This window comes from Cervus elaphus, chromosome 10 (genome assembly GCF_910594005.1).
Source record: "Cervus elaphus chromosome 10, mCerEla1.1, whole genome shotgun sequence".
Taxonomy (NCBI): Eukaryota; Metazoa; Chordata; class Mammalia; order Artiodactyla; family Cervidae; genus Cervus; species Cervus elaphus.
In genome coordinates, this window is record NC_057824.1 from 27,780,613 (window position 1) to 27,797,862 (window position 17,250).

Sequence of the window (17,250 nt, forward strand, 5' to 3'; positions counted from 1 at the left end):
GAGCTCCCCAGCACCCCGTGTCACTGTTCCTCCCAGAGTCCAGGGTCCAAGTTCAGGGGCGACAGGAAGTCATGGAGATGATCATCCATCCCAAGTTTGTCTGGTACCTGGGGATTTGTGGAACATGGGCATTTCAGTGCTAAAACCAGAACAGTCCTGGACAACCCAGGGCCTTATGGTCACCCTAGCAATTGCTTACTCAGTGAGATTTGAGGGTATCCAGAAAGTCCCCGCTTCCCAGACCATCTCAGCTTCCTTATTCATCTATGGCAGGCACCTAGAATTCCACTATTACAGAAGAAAATCTCTTAAAGATGCTCAACATACTGGCAACCAGAAAAGGCAAACTGAAATAACGAGATGCGATTTTTTTTTTTCCCTCAAAGATTGGCCCAAATGAAAATATTTGTTAACAATGAGTCTGACCTTGGTGCTGGGAAATGATCTTTCAATGCTAACTAGTACAGAGCTTCAGGAGGGTGGCAGGGAGGGGGTGGCTAGTATGCACTGCTGTGGCCCAGCAACCCTGCTTCCGGGGGCATCCCTGGAAGAACATTTGCCCAAGGGCCACAGGAAAGGATGCTGGTCGGGAATGAGATCCTGACACAGACTATGACGAGAATAAAGCTTGAAAACGTGATGCGAAGTGAAAGCAGCCCGACTCATGGAACACATCGCATAACTCCATTTCTATGAAATACCCAGAACGGGTCCATCCAGAGAGACAGAAAACAGGTAATGGTTGCCAGGGCCTTGGGGAGTTTAATGGGTACAGGGTTTTTTTTTTTGGGGGGGGGGCAGTGATTAAAAAAAAAGTAGCTGAACTGTTCACTTTCAAATAGCTAATTTTGTTGTGTGAATTTCCAAAAAAGTGTCTCGTCAATAATATTGAGACCCACCCAGTGCTCTGTGACAATGGGGTGGGATGGAGGTTCAAGAGGGAGGGGACATATGTATACTTACAGCTGATTCCTGCTGTTGTATGGCAGAAACTAACACAACCTTGCAAAGCAATTCTCCTCCAATTAAAAGTTTAAAAAAAAAATTACTGACACCCAGGAGCCACCTGACTGTCACTCAGGGGGCACCCCGGGCCCCTGGCACAGCCACCAAGAGAGGGAGGCAGGGAGGGGAAGTGGGAAGACCTCCAATCTAACCTGCACTGTGGCCGAGTTTCCACATGCACATGTCCAAGGCCTGGGTTTGTGGGGCAGCTTCAGAGCAGGCCCTCAGGGTGGGGTGTTCATGCCTGACCCCCTGGGGCCTGGCTACCTCCGTCTCTCCTTATTCCACACTCAGCCTGGGCCCGACAGTCCAGCCCCCGCCCACCAGGCTGGTGGGTTCTTAGAGCCCATGACTGCAGAGATAGCCAAAGAGGACTCTCCATCTAAAGATTTAGTAAAATCTTTAGTAAAAGGACATAGTGTTCTCCCCACCTCAAAATAAATAAGAAATAAAAGAAATGGGGACAGGAAGAAAAGAGAAATAAAACAGGACAAATGCAATGATGTTGAAACTGGGCACACTGCAGTCTGTTGTGTTATTCTCCCTACTTTGTAAACGGTGAAAATTCTTCTAATAAAAAGTAAAAACCATGTGCCCCAAACAGGCCGAATTGATGAATGCTTAGAGGAATGGATTTTGTTGTTGTTCAGTCGCTCAATCACGTCTGATTCTTTGCGACCCCATGGACTGCAGCACACCAGGCTTCCCTGTCCTTCACTGGCTCCCAGAGTTTGCTCAAACTCAAATCCATTGAGTCCATGATGATGCCATCCAACCAGAGGAATGGATAGATGTGTGATAAATCAGGTTTGGTAAACTACTAACAAAACAATGTTATGACAATACATTTACATACAAATGTAATACAACGTTTTTTTGTAAAGCAATACAAATGTTATAGCAATATATTTGAGATGTTTCATAATGAAAAGTTAGGGGGAAAGTAGCAACATAAGTAAAAATACAAAACCTTTAACAAAAGCCCTCATTTCCTACAGAACATCTTTCAGAGCTTAACCGGCATCAGACTGTCGCCTCACCTGCCTCCGACTGTCACCTCTCTGAGCCTCGTGTCCGGGACATGTAGGGAAATGACACCCCCCACCCACCCCCATCCTCACTAGGAAGCAGAAAAGCCAGCACCCCACCCCAGGCCCAGCACACAGTAGGCCTTCAGGAGAAAGCTGCCTCCAGTCCTCAAAGGTTCAGAGCCACTTCAGTAACTCTCAGATTCTGGGGGAACACTGGCCACCTAGCTTTTCCTGGGGGCTGGTAGGGTTCCTGCCTGTTTCTTCCAGGTTCAGCTCCATCAGTCCTTCCTTCGCTGGTCCAGAAAGTTCTCTGCGGACCAGACCCTGAGCTGGATGCCAGGCCCCCAACATAGACTCTAACAGATCCTTGCTTTTCAGGGACCCCCCCGTCCAGAGATAAACGAGGTCCAATCCAATAGAATAAGCACACCAGGGGAACGGAACCCAGGACCCAGAGCAGCAAAGCCTGAGAGAGCTGGTTAAAAAGCAGGGTTCCGTGGGCAGGCCTTTGGGGTGCAGGCTTCCCACTAGGTCCAAAGGAGCCAGGGCCTCAGTGCAGGGCAGACCTGAAGTTGGGAGGCTGGGCTTCTCCTGGGTTCAGTGGCCCTTTCCACCTCCGCAGGGAGCCAGCATGAGCCCCCAGCCCTAGGAAGGCAGGATTCCCCCCTCCCCACCGTCCAATTCCAGTGGGTCTGCAGCAGCTACAGAGAAAAGTAAAGAGACACAGATGCTCCCTTCAGGGAAGAACGTGGGCAGGAAAGGAAGCACTAACCATCTCCCCCTCCTCTCCTAGTCAGGCTGGGCCGAGATTCATCACCTCCGAGAGCCCCCACCCCCCCACCCCCGTCTAGAGATCCGACTCCACACTCCCCCATTTAAACGGCCTCCAACACATCTGCGTTCTCCTGAGTGAGCCCACCCGGAGTTACGCTCGGGGTCTCGGTTCACTGCTGTGGGAGGGAGGCCCCATCACAAGTCCCCACTGGGTAGGGGGGTCACCCAGAGCCGGTCCCCAGCCACCAAGGTCAATAATTATGGCCACCCACACTGTGGGCCCTTCACACACACCTTCTCATGGACGCTCTGCCATGCGCTGAGCGAGGAAAAGCATGTTCTCCATTCCGCGGAGCAGGAAACGGAGGGTCAGAGAGATTCGATCCTTTACCTGACGCACCACAACTAGAGAAACCCATGGACCTCAGCGAGACCCAGCGCAGCGAAAACAAACAAACAAACAAAACTTTGCCTGAAACAAACAACTCAGGGAGTAGACGGCTGAGCCAGCACTCAGCAAATAACAACACAACACTTACAACAGGAAGAGTAGCTCCCGCGTGCTCCCATCGCTGCTGCGACAGTTCAGCTCGGTTCAGTCGCTCAGTCGTGTCCGAGTCTTTGCGACCCCATGGACTGCAGCAGGCCAGGACTCCCTGTCCATCACCAACTCCTGGAGCTTACTCAAACTCATGTCCATTGAGTCCATGATGCCGTCCAACCATCTCATCCTTGGTGGTTCCCTTCTCCTTTTGCCTTCAATCATTCTCAGCAACAGGGTCTTTTCCAATGAGTCATTTCATCGCCAAAGTATTCAGGTGGCCAAGTATTGAAGCTTCAGCATCAGTCCTTTCAATGAATATTCAGGACTGATTTCCTCTAGGATGGAGGTGGTTGGATCTCCTTGCAGTCCAAGGGACTCTCAAGAGTCTTCTCCACAGTTCAAAAGCATCAATTCTTTGGCGCTCAGCTTTCTTTATAGTCCAACTCTCGCATCCATACATGACTAATGGAAAAACCAAAGCTTTGACTAGATGGACCTTTGTTGGCAAAGTAATGTCTCTGCTTTTTAATATGCTGTCTAGGTTGGTCGTAGTTTTTCTTCCAAGGAGCAAGCATCTTTTAATTTCATGGCTGCAGTCACCATCTGCAGTGATTTTGGAGCCCCCCAAAATAAAGCCTCTCACTGTTTCCGTTGTTTCCCCATCTATTTGCCAAGAAGAGATGAGACCAGATGCCACGATCTTAGTTTTCTGAAGGTTGAGTTTTAAGCCAGCTTTATACAACCCAGGTGTACGTCCTCATCTAGAGACCCTTCACCAAGTCCACCCCTTTGACAGGGTAATTGACACAGCCACAGGTTCTGGGAATTAGGACGGTAATCAACCTACTGCAGGAGAGATCTATTGAGCACATGCTAAGTGGCCCTGTGTTTGGCATTTTTTAAATGTTGTACTTATTTACTCTTGGCTGTGCTGGGCCTTCGTGGCTGCACGTGGACTTTCTCTAGTTGCAGTGAGCGGGGCTACTCTCTAGTTGCAGGGTTCGGGCTGCTCATTGTGGTGGCTTCTCTTGTTGCAGAGCACAAGTCCAGGAGCACAGGTTTCAGTAATTGTGTCTCTCGGGCTCAAGAACGCAGGCTCAGTAGCTGTGGGGCACGGGTTTAGTTGCCCCGAGGCACGTGGGATCTTCCCGGACCAGGGATTGAACCTGTGTCCCCTGCATTGGTAGGTGGATTCTCAACCATTGGGCCAAGTCCTGTGCTTAGCATTTTATGTACATCGGTTTAGCGCGGCATGCCTCACACTTTAACAGGCACACGGATCCCCAGGGAATCTTGTTAAACTGCAGACTCTAGCCCAGGAGCTCTAGAGTTCCAACAGGCACCCAGGTGGGGCTGATGCTGTCGTCCAGAGATCGCCTTGTCAACAGCAAGATTCTAGAAGAGGGGCCGACAAACTTACTCCATAAAGGACCTGAGAATAACCATTTTCAGCTTGGCAGGCCCTGTAGTGTCTATTGTGATGGCCACAGTCTCAAAGCAGCCACAGATGATACAAGAATAGGCATGGCTGTGTGATGATAAAACCTTACTTATGGACACTGAAAATTGAATTCCACGTAGTTTCCATATGTCTCAATACTTTAAAAAATTTTCCACCATTTAAGGGACCACCACCCCGGTGGTCCAGTGGCTGGGACTCCACGCTCCCAATCCAGTGGACCTGGGTTTGATCCCTGGCCATGGAACTTGAACCCACACACCTCAACTGAAAGTTCACACGTTGCAACTAAAGACGCCACATGTGCACTAAGGCCCGGCACAGCAAAATAAATATACAAAAAAAAAAATTTAATGTAAAAAAAAATCCTAGATACCTGGAGTAGGAAGTAGCAACCCACTGCAGTATTCTTGCCTAGAAAATCCCATGGACAGAGTAGCCTTTTGGGCTACAGTCCACGAGGTCACAAAGAATTGGACATGACTGACCACTGAGCACGCACCCATCTTCCAACTTGAACATTTACTCATAATTCTATGCTTTCTTATTGACGTTAAGTTGTCCAGTCATGTCCAACTCTTTGTGACCCCATGGACTGAAGCACGCCAGGCCTCCCTGTCCCTCACCATCTCTCAGAGTTCGCCCAAGTTCATGTCCATTGAGTTGGTGATGCCATCCAATCAACTCATCCTCTGCTGCCCTCTTCTCCTCTTGCCTTCAATCTTTCTATGATTCTATGCTACAGGTCCTAATCCTCTATTTGCAAACCTGGAGATGGCACGTGTTCCCAAATTCGAGCATTTCAGTCTTCCAAAGATAATAAAGTGCATAAAAGTTTTTAAAACATAACATAAAACCCTATAGAAAACATTTTTTTTTCAGTCATTTCAAAATGCAATAACCATTCTTGGTTTATAATCTGTGCAAAAACGTGCCAGGCCAGTTCTGATTTTTGGGCCACAGTTTGCAAACCCCCTGATCTGGAATGTCAGTCCCAAAAGAGCAGGTATTTCTGCCTTCTTTTCTTTGCCATCTGGAAGAAAGCCTGGCACTTAGTAGTTGCTCAAAACATATTTGCTGAAAAATATTGACACAGAGAACAAAATCATGGTTACCAGAGGGGAGAGGGATGGGGCACGAAATAGGTAAAGGGGATCAGTGACAGTAGAGCGACCTGTGGAAACTAAATTGTTGGTGGCAAGCATGCAGTAGGGTACACAGAAGTAGAAATATCATGTGGGACATGAGAAATATATTATGTAATAAATCAATTTTATCTCAACTAAAAATAAATAGAAGATAAAATACGTTATAGATAAAGTATGTACGTGCATACTCAGTCACTTCAGTCATGTATGACTCCTTTGCAAACCCATAGACTGTAGCCTGCCAGGCTCCTCTGTCCATGGGATTCTCCAAGCAAGAATACTGGAGTGGGTTGCGGTGCCCTCCTCCAGAGGATCTTCCTGACCCCGGGATCAAACCCAAGTCTCCTGAGTCTCCCATACTGCAGTTGGATTCTTTACCACTGAGCCACCTGGGAAGCCCAAAATAAGTATAAAAATGTTTTCAAAAGAAATAAAAAGCCTAACTCCAAATAACATTAATAAAAATAATAATAAGATTAATTTGTTGAAGGAAAGAGCAAATCATCTCATTCAATTCTCACAGCTACTTCACCGAGGCGGTAACATATAATTAGGAACCCTATTTACACAGGTGGAGCAGATGAAAGCAATCTCTCTGGATTTATTGATGGAAAAAAAAAGGCACAGAGGTGGCAAGTCCCCGACCACGCAGCCTAGAGGAGCCAAACTCCCTCTTAGCCCCGCTTGTATCCTCCCCTGCAGCCCAGGGGCCCTGCCCTACAGCCAGGGCCACAGAATTGCCTGCCTCCCCAGCTCCTGCAGAGGAAATTCTGCTCCCAAAACAGCGGGTCTGGGGCCCTTCACCCATCTGCAGCCAGGTCTTGCCGGGCTCTCACAGCGCCACGAGACGCAGAGGGAAACTCTGCCCTTTGTTGGCTGGGAACAGTGAATGCCCCACTGGGCAACCAGGCACAAGCTCCACCCAGTCAGCGGCTCGGGCAGGTCAGAGCCCAGCAAACAGATTCCCTCCGGGGGCCAGTCTGGTAACGCAAACACGTGAAATGGGAACGGATGGGGTTGAAACCATGAGCGCTGAATCACAGCTACTGCCACAAGCAGAGACGCCGGGCCAGTTCTGGGGCTTCTGGAAGCCTTCTATGGCCAACACATCAGAGACCCATGTGGTCTGAAGCCCACAGGAACCTTCTGGTCACCCGGCCTCTAGCTGCCCAAGGCCACTGGCTCAGCAGACCCATGTCTGGGCTTTCAATCTTGGAGCAGCTAGAGAGAAGGGAGTGAGGACCGTGCTGACCACTGATGTCCCCAGGGAGATGAAAGGCTGGCCTTTGGGCTGGGGAGGGGGCTTCCCTTTGAAGTGGCCCCAGCTGCAAACACAATGTGGCCTTTTCTGCTAACGTTTTTCATCAGTGGAGAAATTCTTCTCTTCCTGGAAGGGGGCCAGCTTCCCATATGAAGTCCTTGGGGTGAAACAAGAATCATGTAGACTCAGAAAGCCCCTGTTAGATTCCTGCTACTGTAACAACATATCACAACTGGGCAGCTTATAATAAAGTAGCTCCCCTGGTAGCTCAGATGGTAGAGACTCTGCCTGCAATGCAGGAGACCTGGTTCCATCCCTGTGTCAGGAAGATCCCTTGGAGAAGGAAATGGTAACCCACTCCAGTACTCCTGCCTGGAGAATTCCATGGACAGAGGAGCCTGGCAGGCTACAGTCCATGGGGTCGCAAACAGTCGAACACAATATGTAATAACAGAAGCTTATTCTGTCACAATTCTGGAGGCTAGAAGTCCAAAGTCAAGGTGTCTGCAGGGCCAGGCTCCCTCTGAAGGCTCGAGGAGGGAATTCTTCCTTGCCTTTTCCAGCTTCTGGTGCTCCTGGCAACGCTTGGTGTTCCTTGGCTGTTGGCAGCATCACTCCAGTCTCTGCCTCCTTTGTCACACGGCCTCCTCCTTGTGTCCAAGTTTCCCTTGTCATATAAAGACATCTGTCACTGGATTTAGGGCCTGTGCTAATCCAGGATGATCCCACTTTAACTTGATTATATCTGCAATGACCTTATTTCCAAATAAGGTCATAGTCATAGGTTCTGCCTGGAAGATGGTGCAGGGGCTGGGCTCCAAGTGCTGGAATACCCTCACCGCTCACCACCAGTCCACTTCCTCAGCCTACACTGGAGCGAAGTAGGGGAACCTGGGCAGGAGGAGAAGCAACTGGTTAAGGACCCCAGTGGCCAGGCCAGGAGCTGATGCTGAAGGACGCTGCAGTAGCACATGATGTTGCAGCCTGCCCGGCCTCCTTTCCTCCTCCTCCTGGAAACGGGGCCTGGAGTCTCCTTTGAAGATTTGCCCCTCCCCCACCCTCAGTTGTGAAAAAGCTGGCTTAAAACTCAACTTTCAAAAAACTAAGATCACAGCATCTGGTCCCATCACTTCATGGCAAATAGATGGAGCAAAAATAGAAACAGTGACAGACTCTATTTTCTTGGGCTCCAAAATCACTGCAGGTGGTGACTGCAGCCATGAAATTAAAAGACGCTTGCTCCTTGGACGAAAAGCTATGACCAACCTAGAGAGCATATTAAAAAGCAGAGACATCACTTTGCATACAAATGTCCATATAGTCAAAGCCATGGTTTTTCCAGTAGTTGTGCATGGATGTACATGCCCTTTGATGCTTGGGAGTCAGAGCACAGAGCAGTCCAAGTGTGAATTTAGGATGGGAGGACATTTCTGTCCATGTCTGACCCCATTTGCTCCTGAAACTTTCTCCTAAATCTGAGGAGTGATGGTGAGAAGTCCTGGTATTGAACAGATGATGGCTCATAAGGCATTCTATTTGATTATGAGACATAAAGAATTGTGACATTTTGATCACACTACACAAAGCCATCTATAAATCCAATGGAATCTCTTTCACAATTCCAGTGGCATTTTCCACAGAAATAGAGAAAACAGTCTTAAAATTTGTATGGGACCACTAAAGACCCAAATAGCCAAAGCAATCCTGAGAAAGAACAAAGCTGGAAGCACAACACTTCCTAATTTCAAACCTCATTACAAAGCTATAGTATCCAAACAGTGTGGTACTGGCAAAAAAGAGACACAGACCAATGGAACAGAATCAAGAGCCCAGAAAAAAAAATCCCTCTCATATATGTGACAACACCACTCAATTGAGAAACAATAATCTCTTCAAAAAATGCTGTTGGGAAAACTGGATAACCACATGCAAGAGAATGAAACTGGATCCCTATCTTGCCCACAAAACAAACATAAGAACTGAAACCATAAAATTCCCAGAGGAAAACACAGGGGAAAACTCCTTGACACTGTTCATGGCAATGATTTTTTTTTTTCGAGCTGATACAAAAAGCACAAGCAAGAAAAGCAAAAATCAGTAAACAGGACTACATCAAACTTAAAAGCTTCTGTACCGCCAACGAAAGATTAACAAAAGGAAAAAACAATCTATGAAATGGGAGAAAATATTCACAAATGATACATCTGATAAGAAGCTAATGTCCAAAACATATACAAACTCATACAACTCAATAATAAAACAAATGAAACACAATTTGATTTTAAAATGGGGGAAGGGGGACTTTCCTGGTAGTCTAGCAGTTAAGAATCTACCTTCTAATGCAGGGGATGCAGGTTCGATCCCCGGTAGGGAAACGAAGATCCCACATGCCGTGGAGCAACTAAACCCACGTGCCACAGCCAGACAGCCTATGTGCTCTAGAGCCTCTGCTCCGCACTCGAGAAGCCCACGAGCTGCAAGGAAGACCCAGAACAGCCAAAATTTAAAAAAAAAAAAAAAAATGGGTAGAGGAACTGAACAGACATTTTACCAAACAAGATATTCAAATGGCCACAGGTACCTGAAAAGGTGCTCAACATCACTCATCATCAGGGAAATTCAAATCAAAACCATAAGGAGATATCACCTCACACATGTTAGGATGGCTGTCATCAAAAATTTAAGAGATAACAAGTGTTGGGGAGGATGTGGAGGAAAGGGAACCCTTGGGTACTGTTGGTGGGAATATAAATTGGTGCAGTCACTATGGAAAACAGTACAGAAGTTCCTCAAAAAATTAAAAATAGAATTACCTTATGATCGAGCAATCTCACTTCCGGGTATATACTCAAAAGAAATGAAAACAGTGTCTGCACTTCCATGTTCGTTACAGCATTAGCCAGAATTGTGAAAGTATGGAAAAAAGGAAACATCCATCAACAGATGAATGGGAAAAGATGATTTGGTTTACATATACAATGGAACATTGTTCAATCACGTGGAATAAGGAAATACTCCCATTTGCAACAACATAGAAACTTGAGGGCATTATACTATGTGAAATAAGTCAGACAGAGAAAGACAAATACTTCAAGATATCATTTATATGTGGAATTTTTTTAAAAAACTGAACTCATTGAAAAAGAGGGTAGAAAAGTGGGGGAAATAAGGAGATGCTAGTCAAAGGTTATGTTTCTAGTTCTAAGATGAATAAGTTCTGGGGATCTAATGGGCAACAGGGTGGTTTTAGTTAATAATACTGTATTGTGTACATGAAAATTGCTGAGAGAGAAAACCTCACTACAAAGAAACAAATGGTAATTTCCCAACGTGATGCAGGTGCTAACTAATCATTTTGCAACATAAGTGTATCAAATCAACACTTTGTACACTTTAAGCTCACAAATGTGATATGTCAATTATACTTCAACAAAACTGGAAAATTTTTTTAATAGGAAAAAAAATTTTTTTAAAGGATAGTGACATTTTAAAAACCCATGTTGGGGCTTCCCTGGTGTGGAAGCTCAGTGGTAAAGAATCTGCCTGCTAATGCAGGAGACACGGGTTTGATCCCTGACCCAGGAAGATCCCACAAGACCCTAAGCCTATGCACCACAAACTACCAAATCTGTGCTCGAGAGGCTGGAGGCCACAACTACTGAGCCCAATTGCTGCAACTACTGAAGTCCACGAGCCCTACAGCCTGCGCTTTCCAAGAAGAGAAGCTGCCACAATGAAGAGCTCGTGCACCGCATCTACAGAGTAGCCCATTAGCTGCACCTAGAGAAAGTCTCTGCAGCAACAAAGATCCAGCATAGCCAAAAAATTAATAAATAAATGAAAAGGAAAACATTAAGGGGAAAAAAACCTTCCATTAAAAAACAAACAAACAAACCCATGTTGGGTTTTCCCTGGTGGTCTCTCTGCTTCCAATGCAGGGTGCCCAGGTTTAATCCCTGATCAGGAAACTAGATCCCACATGACAAATGCCATAACTAAGACCTGGCGCAGCCAAATAAATAAATATTTTAAAATGAGTAAATACATGCATGCATGCATGTGTGCATGCTAAGTCGCTTCAGTTATGTCCAACTCTTTGCGACCCTGTGGACTGTAGCCCACCAGGCTTCTCTGGCCATGGGGATTCTTCCGGCAAGAGTACTGGAGTGGGTCACCATGCCCTTCTCCAGGGGATCCTCTCAACCCACGGATTGAAACCATGTTTCCTTTGGCTCCTGCATTGTAAGCAGATTCTTTACTGCTGAGCCACCGGGGAAGCCTGCTTACATGCAAACATGAATAAAAATAAAAGCCCAAGTTCAGGGACTCCCCTGGAGGTCCAGTGGTTAGGACTCTGCACTTGCACTGCTTGAGGCACAGGTTTGATCCCTGGTCAGGGAACTAAGATCCCGTGTGCCATATAGCAAGGCCAATAAATACATAACACGTTTAAAAAACAAAAACAAATCCCATATTTGTGGAGTAAAACTCATTCATCTAACTAAGGCTAAGGGATCCCACCGGGAAGGCTGACTGCCTCCTCCCCACCCAGCCTCCAAGCCCTCCCGTCTGCCTGTTCTCAGGCTGGGGTCAGCTCTTAAACACACACAAAGCATTTGGAACCATCCCCAGCTCACAGCACGGCTGCCTAAGTGCCGGCCCTTAGAGCTGTTACGATTCTGTCTAGAGCTTTACGAGCTTCAGGTAAGAAGACCTAGTTTGCTAAAACACCAGCATGTCCTCCTGGGATGAAAAAAATCTCTTGAGCGCTGAGCATATGACAGAAAAAAATCGAATTTCCTTCCAACTGTGTAAGGAGAAAAAATATAAAGATGCATTGGTGAGTCCCAGACATCACTAACCTCTGTCCTTGAGTCACTGACTTGATAACCAAACAGCCTACTCCTGTAATCACTCATTTCCTGCGTGCCATTGCTTTTAGGAACCACATGCCCTGACTACCTCTTTCCTTCTGCCTTCCCCAAGCTGAGGCCTTCCCTTGAGGGTCCAGGTTTTTCCTCCAGCTTCACGCAGCGAGTCTTGTGACCCACCCCGAGCCAGGGTGAGCCCACTATGTTTTCCCCAACCTGGATGGCCCTGTCCAGCCCAAGACAGCATCCATCAAGACCCTGGCTACTCTCTAGTTGCGGCTGACTCTCATATTCAGAAGATATATTCAGGTCTGTACATATTCACAAGAATATTCATGGTTTACTGCAAACACATAATCACCCTGAGACACAGATGGGCACACAGACAGCTGTGTATCCAGAGAGAGAAGCCATCCCCAGTGAATCCTGGTGTTTGTTGGGTCCCCACACAGACACCCTTTGACCAGAGACCTCTGTACATGCGGTTTTAGCTCCAGAGTTGTTACCAGGCTACCCGCTAAGGTCTGAGAAGGTGAACACCGGGGAGTTGTGCGTGCTAAGTCGCTTCAATTGTGTCTGGCTCTTTGTGATCCTATGGACTGTAGGCCACCAGGTTCCTCTGTCCAAGAGATTCTTAGGCAAGAATACTGGAGTGGGTTGCCATTTCCTTCTCCAGGGGATCTTCCAACCCAGGGATTGAAACCTGCATCTCTTACGTCTCTTGCATTGGCAGGCAGGTTCTTTACCACTAGCGCCACCCCAGCTAAATACTGATGCCAGGGTCACAAAAACCCAACGATGATGTTCCCTGTGGACACCTGAAAGAGGCTCATCGTCAGCAAACAGTTAACTCTACCTTTTGAGCATGAAGGGCAAGTAAAGTGAGTCACTCAGTCATGTCTGACTCATTGTGACTCCATGGACTGTAGCCCACTGCAGCCCGTCAGGCATCTCCCTCTGTCCATGGGATTCTCCAGGCAAGAATACTGGAGTGGGAAGTCACTCCTTTCTCTAGGGGATCTTCCCGAACCAGGGATCAAACCCGGGTCTCCTGCATTGCAGGCAGATTCTTTACCGTCTGAGCCACTTTGAGCTTATCAAATTCCCAACAGAGACATAATCACCGAGAGTGGTGTAAAGAAAAACCATCACCCACGTACCAGCCCTAACTCTGTCGCTAAGCTTAAGAGCTGTCAACCACTCATTGCATAGTCTTAAGCTGGACACATACCCAGCTCCAGACTGTGTAATAAAAGCTCGGGCTCCTTAGCAGAATAAGAGTATTAGTTTTCTCCTTAACAATCTTCTCCCACCCAAAGCTTCACCTTTTTCTGTGCATACATACGTACACAAACGCACACTTCTGTTGGCTCTCCCTTCCAAGGGAGGGTGTTCAAACTCTCTATGGGTCATTTTGTTGTGACAACTTTCTAAATACAGAGTTCTTGTTCACTCTGTGCTTTATCCCTCAAGACTGAGCTGAACTTTTCAAGTTAGGTGTTCCTAGAGATGTTAGGAGCTCCCCAGGTGGCTCGGGGATAAAGAATCCGCCTACCAATGCCATAGACACAGGAGACGCAGGTTCAATCCCTGGGTCAGAAGGATCCCTGGAGAAGGAAACGGCAACCCCATGGACAGAGGAGCTTGGCGGGCTACAGTCCATGGGGTAGCAAAGAGTCAGACATGACTGAGCAGCTCAACACACACAAGCACATGCACACACCGGATGTTAGTGACCAGTCTCTGCTTACACAACTTTGACATTGGTCCTTTGCATTTTACAAGCATAGCCCAGATAAGCACCTGCAACTTCATGCTAGAAACTTACCAATTTTTGAAATTTATTATAAACATGTTAACCCAGCATTAAAGAAGAATAGTACCCCACATATGCACCCATTTCCCCTCTAACTCACTGATTTTGAAGAAATTGCTGCTTTTATGAAATTCAAAGGACTGGAAAGAAGGCTTTTAATAATGCAGTTAAGGCTTCTGTGAATATTTTATTATGTTCTCGTATATCCTAGCTCACTAATAAAAACCAGGAGCAAGAATACTGGTATATTTTACCTTCCATCATGATGGAAGGAGATTAAGGGGAAAAAAGTCTTGGCACTTACTGCCAACCTTTTTTCCTCCCAGAACAGTGGTTGATTTCACTCAAAACCTTTGGTCTCAACCCATTCTAAAAAAGTGGGTTTCATTATATGCGAAATGATTCAGGAGTACACAGTCTTCCAGGGTGACAAAGTCCCTAGGTCCTGGGAGAAGGGTGGTCATACTTGGGGAAGACAATTCTTGCCTCAGTTAGGTGCACATATTTCCAGGGGACCCAGGGGGGACACTCTCTATATTTTTCTCCCAGTTATACCCATGAGGGACAGGTTGGCTCTTAAGGCACTGCAAGGATTTCAGGTCTCAGACAAGAGAAATCATTTCCAATTGCCTGAAAGAAAACCAGCATGAAATATGACACTCATTTACTCAAAACTACCTCATACGCCTGACCTCGACTCCTCTTGGGGAGAGAAAATTCGGTTGAAATAGTACAGTGTTTTTATAGGCAACTCTCTAAATGCTCAAAGTCTTGGGCAACTCTCTAAAGACTCAAAATCTGCTTCAGCAACAGTGGTGCAGAAAGAAGGTGGAGCAGAGACCTGGGAGATCTCTCTGGAGGATGGGGGGATCCAACTCCTACCTCTTAAGCAAGTGTCTGGTTCACGCTGTCAATGGGGAGACTGGATTCGAGGGGCTCTCAGGTTTTGCAGAAGTCATTCTACTGGTTGGATTTGGGGAGGGGGGTGCTCTGAACTATAACAGAGGAGAGGGAGACCCAGAAAATCACATAGAAGAGCTTGGTGGGAAGCCCGGGGAATAGACCCTGGATGGCGGCCTTTCACGAACCACCTCTCTTTAGGCACTTCCTGGGTGCTGGCAGAGGGTAGGTCAGCACTTTGCAGACTCACCTCATTTCATCCTTGCAACAGTCCTGTGAGGCAGGTGACAGTGACCCGTGTTTGCCTCCCAATTCCTTCTTGCCCTTCCTTCTTACTCACAGAACCCGGGGAATGTGTCCATCTGGAAAACTGTATTAGTTAGTTAGTCCTGTGTAACAAATATGCCCCAAATTAGCAGAAAACAAAAACGTTTACTATCTCACAGCTTCTGTGGGTCAGTTTTGTGGGTTTTCTGGATCAGGTCTCTCAAGAGATTGCAGTCAAGATGTCCACCAGGGCTGCAGTCATCCGAAGGCTCAACTGGGGGAGAACGTTCCTCCAAGCTCACTCATGAGGCTGTTGGACTGAGGGCCACAGGTCCTCACTAGCTTTAAGTCAAAGACATCAGTTACTTGCTTCATGGGTCTCCCCACGGGGCAGCTCACAACATGGGCACTGGCTTTCTGCAGAGTAAAAGAGAAGAGAGAGCATCCAATAAAGAAGTCACCATTTCCTTGTAACCTAATCTCAGAAGTGACATCCTATCACCTTCTCCACATTCTATTGATTAGAGGAAAGTTACTTGGCCTGGCTCACACTCAAGGGGAGGGAATTATACAAGGGAGGACCACCAAGAGGCAGTGAGTAAAGTCTTCCTACCGCAACTACCATTCCCAGACTTCCTTGAAGCCAGATATGGCCATGTGACTAAATTCTAGCCAATGACATAAAAGCAGAAGTTTTGTGATGGACTTTGGAAAGGCTCCTAAAAAGGGAGTCAGGATGTAGTTCTTCTTGTCACCTGGAACATAATGGCTGGAGGTCTAGCAGCTATTTTGGACTACGAGGTGACCTTTGGAAAGGAAGTGAAGGTGGGAAAACTGAAGGAGCCTGGGTCTGTGACAAAATGACTTCATGGACTCATCCAACCTGCCCTAACTGCCTACCTTGGGAGCCTTGTATTTTTGGGTAGAGAGTGGGTGGTTAATATATTTTTAAAATTTTAATTTAAACATTTAAAACTTACTTTATTTTACTTTTTGAGTCAAAATACATGTAACTCATTGGAAAAAGACCCTGATGCTGGGAAAGAGTGAAGGCAGGAGAAGAAGGGGATGACAGAGAATGAGATGGTTGGATGGCATCACCAACTCAATGGACACGAGTTTGAGCAAGCTCCGGGAGTTGGTGATGAACAGGGAAGCCTGGTGTGCTGTAGTCCATGGGGTCACAAAGAGTTGGACATGACTGAGCGACTGAACTAAACTGAACATGTAACATAACATTTACCATCTTAGCCATTTTAAGGGTTTAGCTGAGTAGTATTATATTCACACTGTTGCACAACCATCAACACCCTCCAGTCCCATAACTCATTTCCTCTTGTAAATCTGAAACTATACCTATTAAACAATAACTCCCCATTCTCCACTTCTTCCAGCTCCTGGCAACTACCATCCACAGGAGTCTTTTACATAAATGTTTAAAGTCACCAAGTTCAGAGCTCTGTCACTCACAACCCAACCCAGTCTTAAATATGGTAGTATTATTGTCCCTATAGTACAGAGCAGAAAACTGAGGTTCCTAGGTATACAGAAGTTATACAAGGTCAAAAGCAAGTAAGTGGTTAACCCTGGGCTTCACTTCCAAGTTGTTTCATTACAAAACATCCTTCTTCCAATGCTTCTAGATAGAGATCATCTAGAGTTCCTGCTCATCTTCTGGAGCTTTCATCATGTAAAATAAAATGGAAGACATGAATGGTGTGTGATAGCAGCCTGGAAAAGCAGTCCTTTTACTAAGGTGGGGAGCAAAGATTGCTGTTTTTATTCACCATGTTCCCCGTCTCTCCTGTAGGGACACTCAACAAGGAACACGGTGAACTGGGCAATTGTTGGTTTGGGAAACATTCCCAATTTCAGAATAAGTGATAAAGGCTGGACTGAAAGAGTGAAAAGTCTGGGTAGCAGATGGTCTGTGTTTGAAAGCAGGCTGCCCCAGGCTATGGGCAGAATTTGGTAACAGCACTTTCAGAGCAGGGACAGACAGACTGAGGTGCCTTCTGGCAAAAAGCCACCTCCTTTTGGAGAAGATCCTAATCGGACCCCCACTAGAGTATGAAGGAAGGTTCTGGCAAAGATGGGCCATCCCCTAACTGATGAACTCCATTTCAAATCCCAGGGCCTGCCAGAGAAACCAGCCTTCCGCTGGTGAAGTGATG